The 25,147-nt window shown below is 38.3% G+C and overlaps 1 protein-coding gene across 1 annotated transcript in view; it reads right to left on the bottom strand.

Moving 5' to 3' along the window:
* Positions 1-25,147, bottom strand: part of vstm2a (V-set and transmembrane domain containing 2A) — a 219,827-nt gene that overhangs the window by 134,532 nt on the left and 60,148 nt on the right. The window contains exon 4 of the mRNA XM_087308582.1: positions 6,159-6,214. The gene's annotated coding sequence lies outside the window, so the exon portion shown is untranslated. The remainder of the gene's footprint in view (positions 1-6,158; positions 6,215-25,147) is intronic.

Genomic DNA, 25,147 nt, shown 5'->3' with positions numbered 1-25,147 from the left:
AGTATTGCTGCTGACCATGTCCATCCCTTTATGAGCACAGTGTCTCCATCTTCTGATGGCTACTTCCAGCAGGATAACGCAGCATGTCATAAAGCTCAATCATCTCAGACTGCTGAACATGACGATGAGTTCACTGTACTCAAATGGCCTCCACAGTCACCAGAGCTCAATCCAATAGAGGAGCTTTGGGATGTGGTGGAACGGGAGATTGGCATCATGGATGTGCAGCCGACAAATCTGCAGCAACTGTGTGATGCTATCATGACAATATGGAGCAAAATCTCTGAGGAATATTTCCAGTAGCTTGCTGAATCTACAACACCAAGGATTGAGGCAGTTCTGAAGGCAAAGAGGTCCAACCCGGTACTAGTAAGGTGTACCGGTACTAGTGAGGTGTACCTAATAAAGTGGCCAGGGAGTGTACATCAGTTTATAGATAAAAGAGTTAGATAAAAGATGATGATAAAAACATCAATCTGTAAACATGTTTTCTAGTTAAACTGAGGGAAATACACATGCATTATGGATGTGACCGAAAAAGTCTGCAAGTTTACAGTATTCATCATACTTTACATACATAAATATTTTAATTACATAAATTAAATCGCACAACCCAAAAGAAATAATGCTAATCAAAAGGGTGTGAGTCGCCTCTCTATAGAACAAACATTATTTACTTTAATTTGTTTAATTTCTTTTGCATTGATGAGGGAGAATCTTGGTTATGGATGTGACAGATACCTTTTGTTGTTCTTTGATGTGAAACCCTTATTCAATAAAAATGTCCAAGTCACAAAAATCTCAATTTCACCTAAAATAAACAGCACTATCTAAGACAAGTGTCCAACGATGAAGATGAATCCCTCTTTCTCTAATTGTGCATTATTAAGGGCTGGTTTTCTTCATTTTTACTACAGTATTTTGCACCACATGACATGTAACATTACAACAGAAGATCTTTATGATTCAGTTCAATAATAATGTTTTTTTTAATTAATAAACAAAGTTAATGACTTCTTCTACTTTCCCAAACATCAGACTTCAAACTGCACATATACTATTTTTACATTTCTATTTTATTTGAGCTTCACCAACGGTTTTCTCTAAAAACACAGTACTTTATTGCCTATTCCTCAACTACCCGTGTAATAAATAGGCATGAACATTGTGCATGCATGTTTGATCAACTGGAACTCTCCCATTATAATCACTGTCTTCACTGCGTGCGCTCATCGTGGGTCCGCTGCTCAATTTCTCCCGCCGGTTTGATCAGACAGTTCAGTGTGAATCTCAATGCCTGTACAGAGATCTCCCATTATAATCAAACCGGCTGTGGAGTCGTGTTGCTCGCGTGCGGTACAGACGAGGTGTTAAAACACACTCACTGCATATTAAATCAATTGTCAGGGCAATTTAAATCGCTGCAGTGCACACATTAAAATAAAGAATACACAATCATGAAGAGCCAGCGGTCGCAATACAGCAGAAAACAGGATCTGGGGTCTGGTCATGCTGTCAGATTTCTACATGAAAGAACTAGTGGAACTACGTTTACTTCATCATGATAATAAGCACTGGGTACTAAATACAACAGGGGCTACTCAGGATTATTAAACTACTAGGAGATGCATGTGTGTAGGTATGTACAGATGGGATGGATGGATAGAAATGAGATGAATGGATGGAAATGTGATGGATGGATGTATGGAAATGTGATGGATGTATGGATGGATGGATGGAAATGGGATGGATGGATGTATGGATAGATGGAAGGAAATGTGATGGGTAGATGTATGGATGGATGGAAGGAAATGGGATGGATGGATGGATGGATGGATGGATGGATGGATGGATGCATGGAAATGGGATGGATGGATGTATGGATGGGTGGAAGGAAATGGGATGGATGGATGGATGGATGGATGCATGGAAATGGGATGGATGATGTAAGGATGCATGGAAATGGGATGGATGGATGGATGGATGGATGGAAGGAAATGTGATGGATGGATAGAAATGTGATGAATGGATGGAAATGGGATGGATGGATGGATAGATGGAAGGAAATGGGATGGATGGATGGATGGATGGATGGAAATGGGATGGATGGATGTATGGATAGATGGAAGGAAATGTGATGGGTAGATGTATGGATGGATGGAAGGAAATGGGATGGATGGATGGATGGATGGATGGATGGATGGATGGATGGATGCATGGAAATGGGATGGATGGATGGATGGGTGGAAGGAAATGGGATGGATGGATGGAAGGATGGAAGGAAATGTGATGGATGGATAGAAATGTGATGAATGGATAGAAATGGGATGAATGGATGGAAATGGGATGGATGGATGGAAGGAAATGGGATGGATGGATAGATGGAAGGAAATGGGATGGATGGATAGATGAAAATGTGGAGGATGGATAGAAATGTGATGAATGGATGGAAATGGGATGGATGGATGGATAGATGGAAGGAAATGGGATGGATGGATGGATGGATGGAAATGGGATGGATGGATAGATGGAAGGAAATGGGATGGATGGAAATGGGATGGAAGGAAATGGGATGGATGGAAGGAAATGGGATGGATGGAAATGGGATGGATGGAAATGGGATGGAAGGAAATGGGATGGATGGATGGATAGATGGAAGGAAATGGGATGGATGGATGGATGGATGGATGGATGGAAATGGGATGGATGGATAGATGGAAGGAAATGGGATGGATGGAAATGGGATAGAAGGAAATGGGATGGATGGAAGGAAATGGGATGGATGGAAATGGGATGGAAGGAAATGGGATGGATGGATAGATGAAAATGTGGAGGATGGATAGAAATGTGATGAATGGATGAAAATGGGATGGATGGATGGATAGATGGAAGGAAATGGGATGGATGGATGGATGGATGGATGGATGGATGGAAATGGGATGGATGGATAGATGGAAGGAAATGGGATGGATGGAAATGGGATGGAAGGAAATGGGATGGATGGAAGGAAATGGGATGGATGGATAGATGAAAATGTGGAGGATGGATAGAAATGTGATGAATGGAAGGAAATGGGATGGATGGATGGATGGATGGAAATGGGATGGATGGATAGATGGAAGGAAATGGGATGGATGGATGGATGGAAATGGGATGGATGGATAGAAATGTGATCAATAGATGCAAATGGGATGGAAATAGTATGGAAATAAGGATGGATGGAAGTGTGATGAATGGATGGAAATGGGATGGATGGATGGATGGATAGAAATGTGATTGATAGATATAAATGTGATGGATGGATGGATAGAGGAAGGGATGGATGAACAGATATGTGATGGATGGTTAAAATAACATAATAATGGATGGATGTAATTAAATGTGATCATGGATGGATGGATGGATGGATGGATGAATGGATGGATGGAATAGTCAAAGTGTATAGATATATGGATCAATGGTCTAGAAGAATAGACTCATATACTGGATGGATAAATGGATTATGATGAATGCAAATTGGATAGAGGGATGGAAATACAGATTAAGATGGAAGGATGAGATGGGATGGGATTGGGTGGATGGATGGATTTATGAATGGATGAATAGAATGGGATTATAGAATTGGAAAGACACCACACAAAATAATGATGGTTGTACGGATGGAGTGGATGGATGGAATCTATATTTTGGATTAATGGATGGGATGGACTGATGGAGTTGAATATAATGACTGATGGGTGAAATGGACAAGTCAGATTGATGGAGATGGAGGGGAAGAATGGGAATGACAGGATGGATGGATGGGATTTGATGGGTGGATGATGGATGGATGGAATGAAATGAGAATGGATAAAATACTCTGTCACTTGTCTCTCGTGTTGAAACTGAAACTGTTGACTGAGTGTTTATCACTGAATAAAACATATCGAGAGCGTCTGCAGATTCTCCAGCATGTAAGCAAACTGATGTCCCAGAGGCAGTCGGCGGTTCATCGCTCCGGGTGTCCTCTAGCCTTCTCCCTCTCTCTCTGCAGAGAATTACATGCCACTAGCATTGCTGTCAAGATCTTACAGAAAGTGGATTTGTCAGCTCATTTATCAGCGTTCCCTATGGCCGTACTCTCTGCTGTCACACTGACTATTTCAGGAGCTCAGACCTCAGGAAATAAACATATAGAGCATCCATACATACACAACTCTCAATGCAAACACCCAGTGGACATTTCATCATTCCTAGAGTTCACATCAGCCGGATAAACACGGTAAACAAGATTAGCTTTCTAAAGTAAAGCAAACACTGTGTACTTGTTCAATGTGCATGAGCTGCGCTTGTATCTGGCCTCAATGACCAACAACTGACTTGTGTTATCACAGAACTCTAATATATGAAATATATAGATACATTTATACATACAACTGCACGCTATATATACAGGGGCAATACATTTATATTTAAAATGCACATATATATTTCAACATATTACAAATATATTCACTGTTTTACACAGCGGGTGCATACACACAAACACGGGCAATTTAGTTCATCAATTCGCTTATAGCACATGTATTTGGACTGTGGGGAAAAATATAATAATATATATATAATTTTAACCATTGGAGTTTCTATTATATATACTTGATATACAAATTTCTGTACCGATTAGTGCTTGGCAAAGAATAATCGTGATTAATCACATCGAAAATAAAAGTTTGCTTTGACAATATGTGTGTGTTTTATATATCTATGATGTATATGTGATACACACACATTCACAGAAACAAAACTATACAAAACTATTTTATTACAAAGATATTTAAATTAATAAATAATCTGTATCATATACATACATATTTCATATTTAATAGAAATAAATATGTTCTTAAATATGTGCATGTGTGTTTTATATATGTAACTTATGTGCACCTTCATATATACATAATAAATATACACAGTACACACACTTAAATTGGATACACTTTAAAAGTTGTATATAAATTGTATACACACTTATATAAACATAATATAATAATATAAACAACTTGTATGTACTTTTATAATTTAATCATTTATTCTAGTGATTTTAAAGATGAATTTTCAGCTTCATTACTCCAGTAGATTCACATGATCCTTCAGAAATTACTCTAATATTAATAATAATAATAATAATTATTATTATTATTATTATTAATGAAATTGGTAATAACAATAATAATAATAATAAAAAAAATAATAATATTGCTTTAGTAATAATAATTGTATTATTATTGTAATTGTTTTATTTAATTACATTTTTATTTTATTTTATTTGTTTATTTATTATTTAATTAGTTTTTAGTTATAATTTATTAGTAGTAGTATTATTTAATAACTTTTTAGTTTTAGTTTTATTTGTTATTGTTTGATAATTATTATTATTAATAGTAATAAAAGCAATAATGACTGGAGTAATAATTTCATTTGAAACTACACACAATAAGAGAGCAGTTATTTAAAATTTAATAAAGATTTAACAATTTAACATTTTCTTTACACATAATAAATGCTGCTTTGATGAACAGAATATCTTTCTTTAAAAAAAAATGCACATGCACACACACACACACACACACACACACGCACACACACACACACACACACACACACACACATACATATATATATATATATATATATATATATATATATATATATATATATATATATATATATATATATATATATATATATATATATATATATACACTATCAATTTTAGTTTCATCACAATTGCGTTTTTTAATTCACAGATGTATTTAAATAAAATGTATGCTGAATAAAAAGTGTATGTATACAGCAATGTTTGGCTTTTGACACATTATTTAAAACATGTGGCTTAAAAATAGCTATTTACTTCTTTTTTTTTTCTTCTTTTTTTGGTGGGGGCAGTGAAATGTTGGCAGGGCAAGTAAAAATCTGAACCACTGGACCAATTAGGAACCCTTTATATGAGAGATCCAAATTCAAACGTGTACGTCACATATATCATGTTCACATATTGCCATATCTCACTACACGTTGCACAGATGAGCTTAAAGCATGCACATTAAAACTGAGCGGTATGAAAAACACATTCAGCTGAAATCTGGAAAGCAAGTGCAGGTGTAACTCCAGCACTGTACCTGTGAGACGCCGCAGTCGCAGACGCAGGAGAGCAGAAAACAGCATGATGTCAAAGCTGTCAAGAGAAACAGAAGCAGATCAGCATTCATGCTAACAAACCAACAACTGACAACTGCTTAGCAAAGTGATGTAGAGCATGAGTGATCTACACACACACACACACACACACACACACACACACTCTGCCATCAGAAATGATGCATTTTTGGGTGGTAAAATACAGCTCTGACCTGTGCTTGCACTGCTTTATTACATTTGATTTATTATTTTCGTCTGTCACAGGCACACGTGATTAAATGGCATTTGTCAGGTAATCGGGATGTTGTCTGAGACTGAAAACAGGAGAGAAATGCTTACTGCACCCGTCTAACTCACCAGACAATGTGAATTGCTGTTTACAAGCTGTTTACGTCAACCGTGTTTATATTTCATTTATTTCATGGCATGGTCGTGACATTTTGACATGATTTTAGCCCTCAGTAATTGACTGCTAGTGAAAAGCTGCTGTTTTTCCTTTGGAAACACAAGCACTGATGAATCACCTGTGTGTCAGGAAGGGAAACGGCTTCCATTTCGTGCCAACAAGGCTGATTTTCGTTCTTTTTTCATTGCATCATGTCTGTACACAAACACATGAAGGTCTGCGGCTAATGTGTTATGCATGTGAATGTTAAGGAAAGCTGCTGCTTGGACCTTGATATGCAACAGAATTATTCAGACTATATTGGATGCATACAGATCTTTCTAGAGTCACAGCTTAAGAATTATTATTTTTGATTTTTAAAATTATATTTAATAAAAATTAAACTGTTTTTGTGTTTTTATCAGAGAGATTACTTTCTAATTTCTAATATATTTTTCTTTGCCATGATGACAGCACTTAATATCTGACTAGATATTCAGCTTAAAGTGACATTTAAAGTCTTCACTAGGTTATGTAATCAGGTTATTGTCGTTGAAAAACAGTGGTTAGTTGTCACGATCACCAGCGACCTAGCCTGTGCAGATCTACACATATACCAGTTTAATGAACTGCAACTCCCAGAAGTCTTTGCACTCACACACCAGTTCCTGATTTCCCTGGATTACACACACAGCTGAAAGCTCATGTTGCTAGGCCTAGAGACACCTCATTATTTACACACACTCTTTGCTGAGTCTTGCCAACTTTGAGTGTTATGAAGCATTTCCTTGCCTTGCCTGGTTTTTGACCATTGTCTTGTTTTATTGTTTATGTTGTCATGCCACCTGTCCCGCCCCTTTGTATTCTGACTATGCTTTAGTGGGGGGCTAATGAAACTCATGAAACACTAAAATAGACAAGGCTAATGTGTCGAAACTTCAAAACATTTGGAAACCCATCTCTACAGTGACACCTAGTGGTCATTTTCATGTATTGCTCTGGAACCGCTTTAGCAATTCAGCAAATTGAGGTATTATAGGTAGAGTTCCAGACCAGCATGCAGAGATAATGGGTTGGAATCCAGGGTGATGCAGCGATAGATGATAGTTTTTTGTTGTTTTTGTAGCGTGTTTTATATGAACATTGATCTGACATCAAAATGAACACTTTGTGAATAAATATTTCTTGTTTTGGTCATTAAAAAGTAACACAGTTAAAATACATCAAGTCATATTTTCGGAGTATTCAAACTCAGTGTATGCGCACCACAGTTATTCTGTACACACGCACGCTCCACCAACTACAAGATATAGAGGTTCTTCTATCCTCACCTTGGATGTTTCGAATCGCATTTGTCATGTGACTAAGGTTATTCGAAACACTCAGGTGTTATAGCTGTATATCGGCACTGGTGGAAGTCGTGCATTGGCTCGAGGCTGCTGGGTGAATGCCTTAGTGTCCCAGCAGTGACAATATACAGCCATATTACGAGTGTAATATTGCGTTTATACAACTTTTCAATGGCATAATAATGTGAATAAAAAAGCAAATCAAACAAAAGGTCAAAAACTCTTGTATGAGGAACTACTTTCTTCCGCCATTAATTGACATCTGCAGCTGACATCAGAACAGCAGAAGCCGCTGCTCATTCACCAACATCACTGTAGAGCTAGTGTTTGAATGATTCTCTAGCGTAATGTCTAAAGTGACGACAAAACATCTGATCTTGCTCACATTGTAAGATTATAAGGCTGAACAGCATGAAATGTCATCAGTCTACAGAGATTTCCCAGTATTTCTCTGCTGCAATCGGGAGATCACAATAATTAACCCTGAAACAGCCAAAGCAAAGCAAACACTAGCAGATTACTGTGGTATAAATACAGCACTACAGCCTACAAAAGAGAGAAATCGACTCAGAAAGTCATTTACTTGTTCGATAATGATTAGATCAGCTGAAGCTTAAAATTCACGCTGAGTTTTTCTCTTCTAAGAGCTTATTATTCGGTCTCTGCTGCCATCTTGTGGCGGCGCATCAACCCTCTTTGCTCTGCTCAATATGACTAGGTAATAGATGCCAACATGCTGACTCTCCGAAAATTATAAATATTTAAAATAGGCACTATCCTTATAAATAAACTGCATAGTTGCAATCTGAACAACTACATTCTCCCCTCAAAAAGCTCCAACAGCAGTAATTTTTTGTCAAACTGTAGTGAGTTTATTGATCTGCTGTCACTCTGTGTGGGCGGAGTAATACACAAGGGTGAAGAGGCTGACTATCAGCCAATCAGATTCGAGAACCAGACAGAACTGTTGTATATATACCAAAGAAAGCAGAAAGCATTAGCATATCTCAGTTCTTATTGTACAAAAACAATTGGAAACTTTCTTTCTAAAGCAGCGAATGCATAATAAATCACACAGCCGTCCACTTCCGATATTACACACAATATCAATTTCCCCTCTGCTTCTCACAGAACACAGAGTTAGAAGAAAGCAAAGACTAATACATTTCTTGTTGGCTACGAGCTAAGGTACTCCTGTACATTTGTATTCATCTTCTCTGAGCTGCGGGCGCTGTGGCGTTTGCTTAAGCCCACAGGAAAGATATTCTCCTCTTTCACATTTGCTTCAATCTGCTGAATGTCACAGGATTGATATAGAGAACAGAATGAATGTGCATGAAGTGCATGCTAATGTGTGCACCGCTGTGGGCCAAACGCACACACACTCAGACACACTCACACACACACTCACTGAAGATAAAGGTGATCTACACGGGGATCAACATGCAAACTCCACACAGAAACACCAACTAGCCCAGTCTTGGCTCGAATTAGAAACCTTCTTGCTGTGAAGCCACAGTGATAACCACTGAGCCACCGTGCCACCCCTAAATGTCTTTCATTTCACACCCAGATCTTGTTTTATGAACTCTATATAACAAACTAAATCAGATGACAGTAACTGCTCTTCGATCTTTCAGAAAAGTGTGAATGTTACGCATATTAAAGCGCTAAATCAAACGCTGTAGAGTAACAGATTGGACTGTAATCATTACAAATATATCCGTCCTGCGATTAATCAGAGTACAGAAACACGCGGTTATGATGAATAAACAGCTCATTCATATTCTAAACGGATGATGCTGGCTTTAATCTGAAGTGTAGTCATATTTTATTTTATTTGAGCGTGCACCTATTTATTCTGTAAGGCAAACATCAGTGTGAGAGCGTCGGCAGTGTTGTCACTGAATAATAGCGGCTGATTGTACCTTATAATAAACACTCACAAGCTATTATAAAAGCTGTCGGCTCCAGAAACTCTGCAGATCTCTCAGTGTGTTTTCATAATCATGAGCAGAATCTAAGCATGAAGCGCTTTATATTTCTCCGCCCTGCCAAAATGCCACATGAACATTCATCTGGGATGCACAGCTAATGTTACTGTGATGCTTTAAACACACTTCCCATCTTGGGATGATGCAGACAAAACATATTAGTCTTTTTTTCATATCTTTTTTTTTTTTTTACAGCTAAATGTTGTTCATAAGCTTGTACACTCACCGGCCACTTTATTAGGTACACCTGTCTAACTGCTTGTTATTGCAAATTTCTAATCAGCCAATCACAGGGCAGCAGCTCACTGCATTTCAGCATGTAGACATGGTCAAGAGGATCTGCTGGAGTTCAAAGCGAGCATCAGAATGGGGAAGAAAGGGGATTTAAGCGACTCTGAACGTGGCATGGTTGTTGCTGCCAGACGGGCTGCTCTGAGTATTTCAGAAACTGCTGATCTACTGGGATTTTCACGCACAACCATCTCTAGGGTTAACAGAGAATGCTCCGACAAGGAGGGAATATCCAGTGAGCGGCAGTTCTGTGGGCGCAAATGCCTTGTTGATGAGGCCAGAGGTCAGAGGAGAATGACCAGACTGGTTCCAGCTGATAGAAAGGCAACAGTAACTCAAATAAGCAACCGAGCTCTGCAGAAGAGCATCTCTGAACACACAACACGTCCAACCTTGAGGCGGATGGGCTACAGCAGCAGAAGAGCACACCGGGTGCCGCTCCTGTCAGCTAAGAACAGGAAACTGAGGCTACAATTCACACAGACTCACCAAAACTGGACAGTAGAAGATTGGAGAAACGTTGCTGCTCTGATGAGTCTCCATTTCTGCTGACACATTCGGATGCTCGGCTCACAATTTGGCCTCAACAACATGAAAGCATGGATCATCCTGCCTTGTATCAGCGGTTCAGGCTGGTGGTGGTGGTGTAATGGTGTGGGGGAGATTTTCTTTGGGTCCATTAGTACCAATTGAGCATCAACGCCACAGCCTACCTGAGTATTGCTGCTGACCATGTCCATCCCTTTATGAGCACAGTGTCTCCATCTTCTGATGGCTACTTCCAGCAGGATAACGCAGCATGTCATAAAGCTCAATCATCTCAGACTGCTTTCTTGAACATGACGATGAGTTCACTGTACTCAAAATGGCCTCCACAGTCACCAGAGCTCAATCCAATTGAGCAGCTTTGGGATGTGGTGGATTGGCATCATCATTTTCTTGATGTTATCATAAGTGTTAATAACTCATGTCTAATAACTGATGTCTTTTCTCTGTCATGATAACAGCACATAATATTAGACTAGATATTCTTCAAGACACTAGTGTTCAGCTTACAGTGACATGTAAAGGCTTCACTAGGGTAATTAGGGTAAAGTTAGGGTAATTATGCAAGTCATTGTATAACAGTGGTTTGTTCTGAGTCAATCCAACACTAATATTGCTGAAGGGGCGAATAATATTGAGCTTAACATGACTTTAAAACAATTAAAAACTGCTTCTATTCTAGCCCAAATAAAACAAATAAGACTTTCTCCAGAAGAACAAATATTAGAGGAAACACTGTGAACAACTCCTGAATCTGTTCAACATTTGAAAAATAACACAGAATTCACAGGAGGGCGAATAATCCTGACTTTAACTGTATAAAGGAAAAGCCCGCTCAAACCTGTCCAGTATTAAAGGTCTCTTCTAAAGAGTAGCATTACGTTGTTTTTTAATCATGCTATATATAAAGTCACAGTCATTTCATCACAACCGTGTTGGAAAGGAATAAATGAACCCAAAACCTGGATTGTGCCAATTATTCGCAGATCCGCGCCGTGAGCTCCACTCATCCAGAACAGCAGAGGTAATAACCCTGATTATTAATTTTGATTAAAAAAAGAAACAGTCTAATTATCTCTCTTGTTCTTTGATGAGTTCACTGGGGATCTTATTAGTCAGATCAGACACGTCAATTATATATTCAGCCCACTCTGAGGGTGCTTCTTCACTATTATATTATATGTTTTTTCGTACCGCATTTTTAACAACCAGGTGTCTGCATCCCAAGACGGAGAATTACAGCGACGCAGAGCCGCGGATGTGTGTTTAAAGCATCAGAAACATTATTTGTGCATCTCAGACCAGTGTTCATTTGGCATTTTGTCAGGGCGGAGAAAAATAAAGCGCTTTTGATTCTGCTCCTGATTATGAAAACACACTGAGAGATCTTTATTAATAACACACATCCCTGTATAACACACATTCTATCTGCAAAATAGCCAAATACTGTTTTCCAACTAAAACCTTATTGCCTCTGATTGTAAACTTGAATATTAAATTGTTGAGTAAATGTGTGTTGAGGTTTGGGATGTTTTTGAATGTTGTTTCCGTGCTATTTCTGCATTGAAGATTCAACTCCACAGTTGACACTTCAGTAGTTTGAATGAGCAATATCACACGAGTAGCAGTGCGATATTGTTGTACATCGGCACTGGTGAGAGGATAAGCTGACTCAAGGGTGCAGGCTGAGTGTCTTAGTGTCCCACCAGTGGCGATATACAGCCATATTGCGCTGCCACTCATGTGATATTGTGTTTATACAACAGTTCAACAGCATTATCATGTATATAAAACAGGAAATCAAACACATAAAATCTAAAAACCCTATAATGAGGAACTACTTTCTTCCACCGTTCATTCACGTCTGCAGCTGACGTCAGAACAGCAGAAAACTTTACCAACATCACTTTAAAGCTAGTGTGTGGATGATTCTCTAGCGTAATGTCTAAAGTGACGAAAATGGTTTAATAATGATTTGATCCGGTAAAGTTTGAGTTTTTCCCCACTAAAGACTTATTATGCGGTCTCTGTCGCCATCTTGTGGCAGAATGTCTACCGTCTTTGCTCTGCTCAGTATGACAGGCTGATGGCCGCCAATAAGCTCTCTCAGAAATGATAAATATTTAAAATAGGCACTGTCCTTATAAATAAACTGCATAAATGCAATCTAAACAACAACATTATCTACTAAAAAAGCCTCTAAAGTACATGATGTTGTCCAACAGCTTCAATATTTGTCAAACTGTAGTGAGTTTATTGATCTGCTGTCACTCTATGTGGGCGGAGTAATACAGTAGGGTGAAGAGGCTGTATGAGTGCTGTTATTGCAGAATATGGCACGTCTATCAGCCGATCAGATTCGAGAACCAGACAGAAATGTTGTACAAACTATCATAATGTATAATAAATAATATCTAGAGAAATAAGTCTGTAAAATAAGAGAAAATGTGCTGCAGTTTATTACAGGGTTTCTGTAGAGTAATATACAACACCAACACACACAATACAGCACTCCAAACTATTACACATGACATCGAAAGTCCCTTTTTACAACATTTTAAGGTTGAAAGTTGTAGAAAAAGAGATTAAGATCCCATAATGTGATTCAAATGCAGAAATAAACAGGGAAAAATAATAAAATCAATCACAAAATACAAAAAAAAGTGCTAATTTATGAATATTTTTTTCTCCATCTCTGTTTCCTCATAAAATAAAGTTCTTTCTGTTTGTGGTATTGTTGAAGATTATATTAGATTTTTTCTATTATTAAAATAGAAATTCATTAGTTTTTTATATGTGCATTTGATGCTGTTCACAGTCTTTATCGTCTCACATCATTTTCCTCAAACATTTTTTAAAAAGAAGCAATAAAATGACACCATTAAAATGCAATTAAATCAAAGCCTAGATTTGGCTGTGGGGGATAAATAATACACAGAGAAAACATACAAATGGAGTCTGGAAACAGAAACAAACACTAAGTTGCGCTCGGCTGGGGGTGAAACATGAAATCTGGACACATTAAAATTTCAGCGATCTAATTACACAGCAGCGTGCGGTCGCTGGCATGCATGCCGCATTAATAACTTCTGCAAAAAAACCTCAAGTTTGCATGTGTTTGAAAAATGGCCTTGCTGGAGTTTATCAGACAGCAATTAACGGATGTCGATTTGAATTAAGACACACTCGCCGTTCAGCACCGAGAAAAGCAATTAAATGCATTTAGCTTGACCTCAATGCACAGAGAAAGTCCTCAGTTTCTGCTTCACTCCCAGAAAATACAATACAAGCTAATGATTACATCATGAATAAATGAATAAGTGCATCTACTACAGCTGGGGTGCACACTAAAGTCTGGAGTCTTTCATGTTATGCAAATGTTTGATCGAATTAAGGATATTATAGTTTTGGGTTTATAAAGTAGTCTTTTTCTTCATACTATTTTATTACATTTGCTGCACATTTTAGTTTAGTTTTAAGTTGTTTTATTCATGGTTTTTGCTATTTCTGTTTAGTCTTAAATATCTAGTTTTAGTAAACCTTAACATTTAATTATTAATTCTTAAAGTCAATTTAGTAATATATATTATTATTATTATTATTATTATTATTATTATTCACAGACAAATGCCTGAAATCACACAGTAATAAACAATCACACAGTGTGACATATTAAAGACATGATCTGAGAGAATCACCGATGAGTCGCTGACACACGTCAGATATTTGGCGTGCTGATTGCATCATGCCGAGTGAAATGTGTTCTGATTAAAAATAACATCAGCGATCACCTACAGCCAATGAGAGAGCTGCATTTACTAGTGTGGGTATCTGCAGGCCAGCGGGAGGATGGTGGAGAAGTTAAAAGGGCTTTCTTCTGTCTATTTGGACCCAAGAAATGGAGGAAAATCTAGTGTAAATTTGTCAGTCTGTGTGACGTGTCATCTGAGCAATACCACAACACAAACAAGAAAAAAGGTTGAGGAGAAAGGCCCCTTAAAGGCCAGGTGAGCAAAATAAGTACATTTTCTACCCCACTAAAGGCTTCTTTCTCATTGTGTAGTTAAGAACTAAAGATATACGACGTGACCATGCGTTGTTTCCAGGTCACTTCTCGTGTGTGTTTGGTTTTGAGATGTAGATTGTGGACCGAGACAAAGTTGTCAGCAATTCTCTGATTGTAAAGTCATGCAGTGTGAAACCAGCCAATCCATATTACAGTGAAAACATCTGTGACGACACTACTTTGAATATCGTGCAGTCTGAACTCGGCAACAGTATTGAAAATGAAATAATAGTTTGGACAGACACCGAGCTCAAAACCAGACAAATGCAACTTGAATAAATTTTTTTAAAATGTATCCGCATAATTGTGGCTCATTATTATTCGTTTTAATGTCTATGGAAACTGCTTCTTGAGTTAGGAATTCTAATAGCCTGTTTCCACTGACTGGTACAGTACGTGTCGGTACTGGTCACCTTTATCAGGCTTGCGTTTCCACTATCAAGCGTGCTCTTTTATTGGGGATGGTGTACAACAGAAAGCTTCAGTCTACATCATTCTCGCTCGAATAAATGTCTACAGTAAAGCTATACAGGTCATTCACATATCATATGAGCAGCACTTCTCACAACACAGATGCTTTACACACATCAATACTGTTTAAATGTTCATTACTAACCTTTCTATGAGCACGAGTTGATTATAACTGCAGATCAATGACTACTGTAACGTCTGCAATTAAGTCTAACATACTAACGGATATTAGGGTAGAGATTTCTGCATATGGTTTACTAAAAATGAGCAAATTAAAGAACCCTTGATGTAAACTCAACACCAATCGCTGACTTTCGCTAGCGACTGAATCCACACTATGCATGATTGAAGTATATAATGTCTGATGTATGACGGGTAGACTCATGTGCACAGTATTTTAAGGAGCCGATCACACTGAATATGCTTTTTGTGACGAGTGATGCCTTTTTTGAATGGTTTTCGAATAGCCGTGAGCGTTTGGCATGCTGCTTATGAGCCATTTAGTCAATGTAGAAGTGACAAACTGCAAGCTTTTAGATGTCTATTTCAGGTTTATATCTGCTAAATGTGAATTTTGCCACCGTTTTGGCACACACTAGATTATAGATGTCTTCAATACTAACAGACTGACACTAACTCCCCAATACAAACAGCCATTTGCATTTAGTTTCCTCTCAGCTCTGCCAGTGAGAGTGGTTGAGCTCAAGCACATCAAACAAACAGCCAATGAGAAGAAGGGGGCGGGGCATGTCAAATACTAGAGAGCACTTGATTGGAGGAGACGACCGAAATACACTCAAAAAAATGAATTATGGCTTTAGTTGGTCCAAAGAATGTAACTATGTTTGAATTAAACAATTCGCTTATGTTTGTGTATTAAAAATAAAAGTGTTGTGTTGGAAAAAATGAGAAAAAGTAAGTTTTCACATTTAAACAGCTCGCTTATGTAACATGAATGCAAGGGAGTTGTGTTGCTTCTGCAGTACTGCATTTTGGTCAATAGGTGGAGTAATATCTGCACATGCGCAGTTTCAAAAAAACACAGGAAGTGAGAAGATTCAAACCACAACGATCACTCTCAGCTCGGCGCCATATTATGGGAATCAAAAGATGAAGATTACAGTACAAATTGAGAACGTGCACAAAGCTTTCCCCAATGTGGACACACAGGTGAGATTTTTTTTTTACTTTTTATGTATTTATACTGAGGCTGTGACAACATTTGAATCATAAATGTACTCTCTTGTAATACTATGTTGTGTTTGTGTATAGTATTGCTATGAAATTGCCATGTTCCCTGTGTCTTTTCCACATTATAGACAGATAAATGTATAGTTTGTTTTGCATTCCTGTGAAATTTTATACTTGGTATATATTAACTCCCCCAGAATAAAGTTGCAAACGTTGGTAGTAAGGAATAGTCATGTTAGAATAGTCTAAGCTTTTCATTAATCATAGCACACGTGCTGCTGATAATGTGACAATAAAAGTGTTTTGATTTTTTATTTGATTTGATAGTCTTTATTTTAAATGAGTGTCAAGCAGTTTGTCAAGTTTGAATGCCAGTTTTGATAACTTACATAATATTAATTAAAATGTGGTCTTGGCACATTGTTATTTATTATCTAATTGTATTTAAGCCTGTTAACTTAAAAAAAAATCTTGACAAGCATATGTGACACTTAAATAGCATGACATCTAGCATGATGACATATTTAACGTAAGCTTATTTGTTTGGTCATCTTACACGTTTACATTTTTAAGTTTAGTAGTTTGCTATTTATATTATTATATTTTATTATTTTAAATCTTTGCTCACTCACATCTATTTTCTCCCTCACAGGTTTACAGCTCAACCTCTAAAGTTCCATATCTGGCTGAGGAGACTGTGGATTATCCAGGTACTATGCCTTTAGATGCCTATTCACACATTAAAATGATGTACAGTAAAAATTACTAGTAATTTCAACTAATAATTATTTAGTAAATTACTAATTGTCATTTCATGTCATTTAGAACATCACCAGTGGAAAAAAAGGTGTGAATGCATCCTCAAAGCCCCTAAGTGAGGGAGTACATGGTAAGCTATTTTATTTTATTGTTTTAAACATTTTGTATTTTCCTCTTAAACCAATTCCTCCTTTCACCTTTGATCTGTTGGTAAATGTTTTATTTTTTTACCTGACTTTTTTAGGATGCTGGGCATGATGAAGCGCAAACCTTGATGTGCAACACCACCTTATGAATCTACAGTGGTTACATTAACATTTAGCAGACTCTTTTGTCTAAAGTGACTTACAATTGAGGAGACATTCAGCAAATCAACAGGAAGAGGCGATACACCCAAGATGTGCTAATTATACTAAAAAAATTTAAGAATTAAGAATGCTTCTACATGTGGTTTGTCAAGCCCACTCACCTGTGTGAAGCAGACTTCATGCACAATGTTTTGTTTTTTAGATATAGGGAGTGGTTGTAAGAAAGTGTCTGGTGCAAATGTGCATAAATGGTGCAAGTGTGAGAGAGATGAATGTGTGTAGCTATTGCATGTTCTGTGATGGTTGATCTAATTTATGGTGTAGTGCTGATCGTGTTACTTTGCTTTAAAATGTTAATCTTTCTTTGAACAACTGAAGTGTTATATGCTTTTTCAGTGTAAAGAAGGTACAGTATAGTTTACAAAAGAAGACTTAATTTTTCTAAGTATATTTTTGATATATCATTTGAAGGCAGAATATTATTTTTGAATGTTTTTTGTAATATATGAAAAGTATTATTATGAAAAGTGTATTTTATGATGTTTTTGTAAGCATATTTTTAAAATCATTTATTGTTTTCAATTTACTTCATACTTGTATTACTATTATTTTACTAGTATTGATATTTTAACTTATTGTAATAAGTGAAGATACAGATAAAGACAGTATTTGGATTTTGATAATCATTTTATTGCTGGAAAATGTGTAAAATTGTAAAAATGCTATTGAATAAACTCAATGAAACGGAAACTGTTTTTTTATTTGGTTAAACATAACAATATTAATTTTAGAATAATTGAACTTAAATAACTACATTGATTAAAGCTAAATTATAAATGTTACGTTGATTGAACTAAACAACATTATATTACCTTTATGTAACTAACTTAAGTTCACTAAAATTAATATTCTTTCTTAAAGGTAACTTAACTCGGTTACGTGGAACCAGTGGACAAAAAAAAGTTAATTAACGCCAACATATCATTTTTTTGAGTGTATCATGATGCATTTAGATGGAAGAGATAAACTGCAGACTGTAGATGCTCATATCAGGTGTATATGTTCTACATGTGAGTTTTGTCGCTGTTTTAGAGCACACTAGATTATAGATATCCTTAAAACTAAGATAAAAATACTAACATCTAAAACTCATTTTAGTTTCAGAGGACTTTTAAGTTTCAAATGAGCATGCAAAAGTACACACTGATCATTTGTGAAGGGATTATTCCCCTGGAGTGATGTTTAACACTCTCAGTATTGTGCTCACACACACACACACACACACACTCTGTTCTGTTTGCTCATCAGTGTTAAACCGGAGACATTAGGTATTACTAACGACTCTGATAAGTTTGCTTTGGCTAATTGGATTTTTGAAGTGTGCATTGTTTGCATGATCAGCCCTAATGCTGCAGTCATTCAATGCACAACAGCAGCTTCACAATTACGCTCCATACACACATACACACACACAAACACACACACACCGCAATCATGACAGAAATGAACAAAGTTTTAATTTCAGCGCACCTGAAGAGATTCACAGCTAAATCTTCACATTTGTCCGGATGATGTGATCTGTGAACAGCCCGGAGCCGTCATTTCTCCTCAAACGCAGACGTAGAGCATTCGGCTCTAATTACAGAGGATTCTCTGTCACTCGGGGAAGGAGAACTTTATATTTTCGAGTCCGGAGAATGTTGAGAATTATGCAGATGAAGCTGGACATTCAGAATAATAATCTCTGCTCTTCTCTGACACATTAAACTCACTTCATCTACTTTTTCAGACGGAAACTGATATAATATAGTCATTCAATTTAAACAGATTCAATTAGATTAATTCACCAGAGCTCCATGCATGACTCTGTATAAGCTGAAGCACAAGTGTCTTATTCTCCTGAAATATTGATATCATTTTAATTTTCTCCTCAAGACTAAAAATAAGACTATCCTAAACCACACTGACACTTTAAGATATAAACAAGAACAGAGAGATCAGTAAGTTCACATTAAAAGTCTTGAACAGCACGTGTGGTATTAGTTCTTCCTGTCATCTGAGTGAATATGAAGAGAACAGAAGTGTGTGGAGATCCATCATCTGAAGCATGTATAGTTTAATTATAGCAGCTCTCTGCGTATGTGGAGTATATAGAGATAATTACTCATTTACAGATCTCTGCCTGTCTATTTGTCTCACAAGCTGTGAACTTCAGACTAAACTCTTTACAGAGTTCTGGTGGCGTTTGCTATTTCTGTCGCTGAGATTTTCAACATGATGATGTTCACAGCAGAAGATGTTCACTGTGGCATTAATTGAATTATTCTTTCACACTGCAATAATGCTGTTCTTGCTTACAGTTTGTGTCTTGATTCTAGTGCAAATATCTTATGGCCCGTTTCCACTTTGCGGTTTGGTTCAGTTCTGTTTGGTACACTTATGGCCGCTTCCACTGTCAAAAGGTGTACTGAACCGTACTGTACCACTTTTTAGGCACCCTTTCGAAAGGGTACCAAACATGAGAGAGGGTACCAAAAGGCGGAGCTACACGTGCAGCTGAACACTGATTGGTTACAGAGTTACGTCACGAGCTCATGGAGCTAGCCAGAATGAAAACAAAGGAACTGTTTTAAATACACAGCTGAGACATTACATGTCAATACTACAGTATATGCATATAATAATGAGCCATGGTCGACCGGAGCTTAAACAAACCTTGTGGTTGTCTAGATGTACAGTCACAAAGCCAAGAAGAGCAAAATCTGCCGTGTCCTGTTGTTGCTTACGAGGCCGTATAAAGGTGCGAGCAGTTTTTCGCTTTCTCTTAAAAGCTCATTCATTCCTTCAGCTTACTCTCTATTTCAGAGCTTGCCACAGCGGAATGAACTGCCAACTATTCTGCCATATGTTTTATGCAGTAGATGCCCTTCCCAGTACTGGAAAACACCCATACAAAGTCATTCACACATATTACGGCCAATTTAGTTTTTACAAATTAGTGCACATGTTTGGACTGTGGGGGAAACCGGAGCACCCGGAGGAAACACACGCCAACATGGGGAGAACATGCAAACTCCACACAGAAACACCAACTGACCCAGCCGAGGCTCAAACCAAAGACCTTCTTGCTCTGAGGCCACAGCGCTAACCACTGAGCCACTGTGCCACCTTTAAAAGCTCAATTTGTGTATATTTAATTAAAGACCCCATGCAGTTGTGTACAGTTCTCAGGCTTGGCCGATAGAGCAAACTCCTGAGAGTGAGCCTCCAGCACGTGTCAGATTCAGATCAATGCACCTGCTTTACAAACCACAAAGTTTGCTGTGATTTGATTTACCTGCCGCAGCCTCAATTTCATTTCTCCTAACCGGATTCTCTGGAGACAGGAATATTTGAAAGCCCTCTCGAGAAGAATGATCCTCCCGAACACTTGATATTGCGCAGCGGAGAGATAAGCGCATTTGTTTGCAGGTCTTCTCCGGCGAGCTCTCTGTTGAAGAGTATTGATTTGCACATGCAGAAACCTGAGTGTGTGTGGTCATACAGTACTGTGTGTGTGTGTGTGTGTGCTGGCGATAATACATACACAGGGATACACACTTCACCCTTCATCATCTCCTTCTGCTGCTCTTTTGTCTGCTTTAAGGACGGCTACATCATGCCAATGAGCAGGAGCTCGCTTTAATTAGATTAAACATGTGTTTTTTTCCGTGCAACAAAAGGTCCGGCTGTATTTGCATGACAATGCACTCTAATTTTGTTTGGCTTAATTCCTTTTTAATGACTCATTCAACGTAGCCCAATTATAAAGCTAATGCATGTAGTGTGGCGCGGCTGTTGGGAAGGTGTCGTCGTATATAAAACGTTTAAAAGTTATTCAGGGCTGCCATTAACCCCTCGTGACTCTTTATTGTGTCCACTCTCTCCCCACAGGAATCAAATCCCCATTTAGATGCCGAATCGCCGGAGCTCTTTTGTTTGCTTTAGATTGAAGTGAGCGCTGGCTGATTGCAAAGACGTCGATCCCTACGAGGGAAGGGATTAAAGGCAAAACTCCAAAGATAATTCTGCGTCCTTTTGGACTTGTATTGTTGAAGCTTAATAGGACGTGGCAGAGCCCTGATGCAAATGAGCTCTCGGTCACTTTCCAGTTTCCACAGTAACCTGAGAGACTTCAGCATCAGCAAACCTGAGCAGCGAACACAACATGTGCTGTAAAGATGAGCAGAAACAGCAGGGGAAGTGACTTGAAACACAAAGGACCAAACTTAATTGTACTTCCATGCCAAGTTCACACTGCGTGGTGTTTTAAGTCATTGGATCGTCGTTGTTTTCACACTGCATGAATGTACAGGTGAGCATTCAGTGGTTCACAGTGCAATGGATCAAAACCTGCAACATATGGGGTGTGTGAAGTTCAGCACATTGGCAAAGAGAGCTCAATGCACTGCAGCTTAAGGAAACGTATGCTAATAAAAAACCTAACTAAGAAAACATCTTCATTGGTGTGACAGCACATGTGCTGCAAATCAACACAACGCAAACACAAATAGAAAATGCTCTGCAAACACTCGCAACACATGCACATTTTGCTCTGAAAAATCAAAAATAAGTTATCAATGGCCCGTTTCAGATAGAAGGTTAAGTAAAAACTCAGAGTTTGTTAACCCTGAAACAAGAGAAGTTCTGAGTTTACCATTTCAGAATGGCAGGTTTGTCAAACTGGAGAAAGCAGGGTAAGACAGTCTGTTTCTGAAACACAGGTAACTTTAACTCAGAGTCAGGTACCGTGGTCAATTCCTCTGTGAACCTAACCTGGTCAAGAGCAGGTTTTATTCTCTAAACTCTGAGTTTCTGTCAGTCCCTTCCCCTTTTTTAAAGACAAAGCAGTAATTCCAACACTATCTCTCGGAAATATGTAACGTTTTTATTTAGTGGCTAATTCGTATGAATTCGTACAATCTAATTTGTACATCCCCCAATGTCGGTTGGGTTTATTGGTGGGGTTGGGTGCCACACCTCCCTTTTAAAATCGTACAGTTTTGTACAACTGAACTCGTACGAATTTGTACGAATTAGCCACTAAACTTGTTTTCTCGTGAGATCAGGCTGGTATTTCTTGCCTTAGCCTTAGTCATTCATTGCCTATATTTCAGTCACACAGAAAACAAAGCTACAAGAACGGCTTGTCCTTTTTTGGAAAAATTACAATTATATTCAATCCCATAGTTTTAGGTTTTACCTTTGATGTTACTGCAAAAAACAAATAATTACCTTAAATTCACTGAGCTTTGACAGGGACATGTGCTGTAACTAGATTAATGGATTTATTACTCATTCTAAAAACTATATTTTAGTTCAGCTCACATCAAAATGTCATAGCAACCTCTACCGCTGATCAATAATAAAGGCAGACACACACAAGTGCACTTTTACATCTATTAAAAACTCAACTTTAGAAATGTTCTCTTAAACTGATCAGCGTGTGTGAAAGTGGGAAATTAAACATTTCCACTGAACATTGAGTTCAGGTTATCTGCATTCTTGTTTAGTCAGTCGTGTTGTAGAAACTATGCAGTAGCTTATTTTATGTCATTTAATAAAATTACATCTGACATAACTTCAAAATTAAGGCCAATTCCCCAATTTTCAAGTCAAAAGTCAATAAACGCCATACCTTACTATACCTAAATATATTTTAAATGTAAACTTGCTCATTAACTTGAGCAGCTGTTTTCCCATGCTAACGGTCTCTGTTTCACTGATGCAGCGGCGTTGCTTTTTAAAATATATGGTCATATCTGCTATAACTTTGCATGAGCACATCAAGCTCAAGATAGAAAAAAGAATGCTGATCTCTTTTTTTTTTACAAGGGTCGCCCCATTGAGTTCGGAAAATACGGAAATCCATATTTATATGGAAGAATCACATCCCTGGTAAACATTTAGCTGCAGTTAGCACTTCTGCTTTTGGATGTCTCTGGGACAAAGCAGCTGCATGAATACTAAAGCCCGACCCCTTCTATCCTTACAAATGCAAGTGCGGCCGTTTTAAAGCTCACTTCTGGTTAATGATGCCAGAATTCACTGCTATTTTGGATTATTTTTTTTAGAAATATTACGTAACGTCCTCGCCTGTGTGAACAGCTCTTTACAGGTAAAGTTTCCGGATATTTACTGGTATCACTGAGTTAAAGTGGCTATAATCTGTTTCTAGATTGTATATAATGTTGCTTTCCCCTAATCTCACATGAACAGGCATTGATTTACTTCTTATTTCAGGCATTTGTCTATGATTTTACAAAAGCTGTCTGCACATGCATATTGGTGCTGAAATCATGCCGTGTGAATTCAGCATAGCACAGTGTTCTGCACAGTCTTACTGTACGTGACAAAAACACATCTAGCACATCAGCCAGTAATGTGCATTCATATCTCTAATAAAAGCTAATGCACTCAACAGATCTCAGAAGCCGCTGTGACGAAGTCTGTCACAAAAGGCAAAATCCCTGAACACCTTATTACTGTTCCTCCAGAGACGCCCTGCAGACGAGAGCGTTAGGATCCAGGACAGCATGATGGATCGCCCATGACCTTTATCTGAGGGAGTCCTCTGGCATTTCCATATTCTCATACCACACACACACACACACTGCCGTTTTCTTATACCACACAGACTCTCATATTTTCATACCTCACACACACACACACACACACACACACACACACACACACACACACACACACACACACACACACACACACACTCCCGGAGGCAGAAGTGCAGTGAAACAGGTCATTTAACCACACTGGAGAGAAACCGCAGCAATATCAACTGAGCCTGGTGAGGCCTCGAGCATCGAGCATCAGGGGGTGTGAGTGTGTGTGCGAGTATCTGAGTGTGTGTGTGTATCTGACTATCTGGGTGCGCATGTCTGTATGTGCATGTCTGTGTTTTCATCTTTCTAGCCATTCTCAGATCTCTCCAGAGATGTTCAATAGGATTTAGGTCTGGGCTCTGGCTGGGCCACTAACCGAGTTGTTGTTGTGCCGCTGCATTGATATGTTGGCGGTGTGCTTTGGGTCATTGTCCTGCTGGAAGATGAAGCGTCGGCCCAGTCTGAGGTGGAGAGCACTCTTGTGCAGGTCTTCATTCAGGATGTCTCTGTACATCGCTGCATTCATCTTTCCCTCTATCCTGACTAGTCTTCCAGCTCCTGCTGCTGAAACACATCCCCACAGCATGATGCCAACACCACCATGCTTCACTGTAGGGATGCTGTTAGCCTGCTGATGAGCGCCGCCTGCTGTTCTCCAAACGTGTCGCCTGGCGTTCACTCCAAACAGTTCAGTTCGAGTCTCATCAGAGCAGAGAGTTTAGTTTCTGATGCTCTGAGAGTCCTTCAGATGGAAACTCCAGGCGGGGAGTGTCTTCCGTCTGCCCGCTCTACCATACAGATGCCTGATTGGTGGATTGCTGCACAGATGGTTGTCCTTCTGTAAGCTTCTCCTCTCTCCACAGAAGAACGCTGGAGCTCAGACAGAGTGACCATCGGGTTATGGATCACCTCCCTGGCTAAGACCCTTCTCCCCCGATCACTCAGCTTAGG

The sequence above is a fragment of the Danio rerio genome, chromosome 24 (assembly GCF_052040795.2).
Source record: "Danio rerio strain M-AB ecotype USA chromosome 24, GRCz13ab, whole genome shotgun sequence".
In the NCBI taxonomy this organism is placed as follows: Eukaryota; Metazoa; Chordata; class Actinopteri; order Cypriniformes; family Danionidae; genus Danio; species Danio rerio.
The sequence above is the reverse complement of the archived record's forward strand: the minus strand, read 5'-3'. Positions and strand labels throughout refer to the sequence as shown.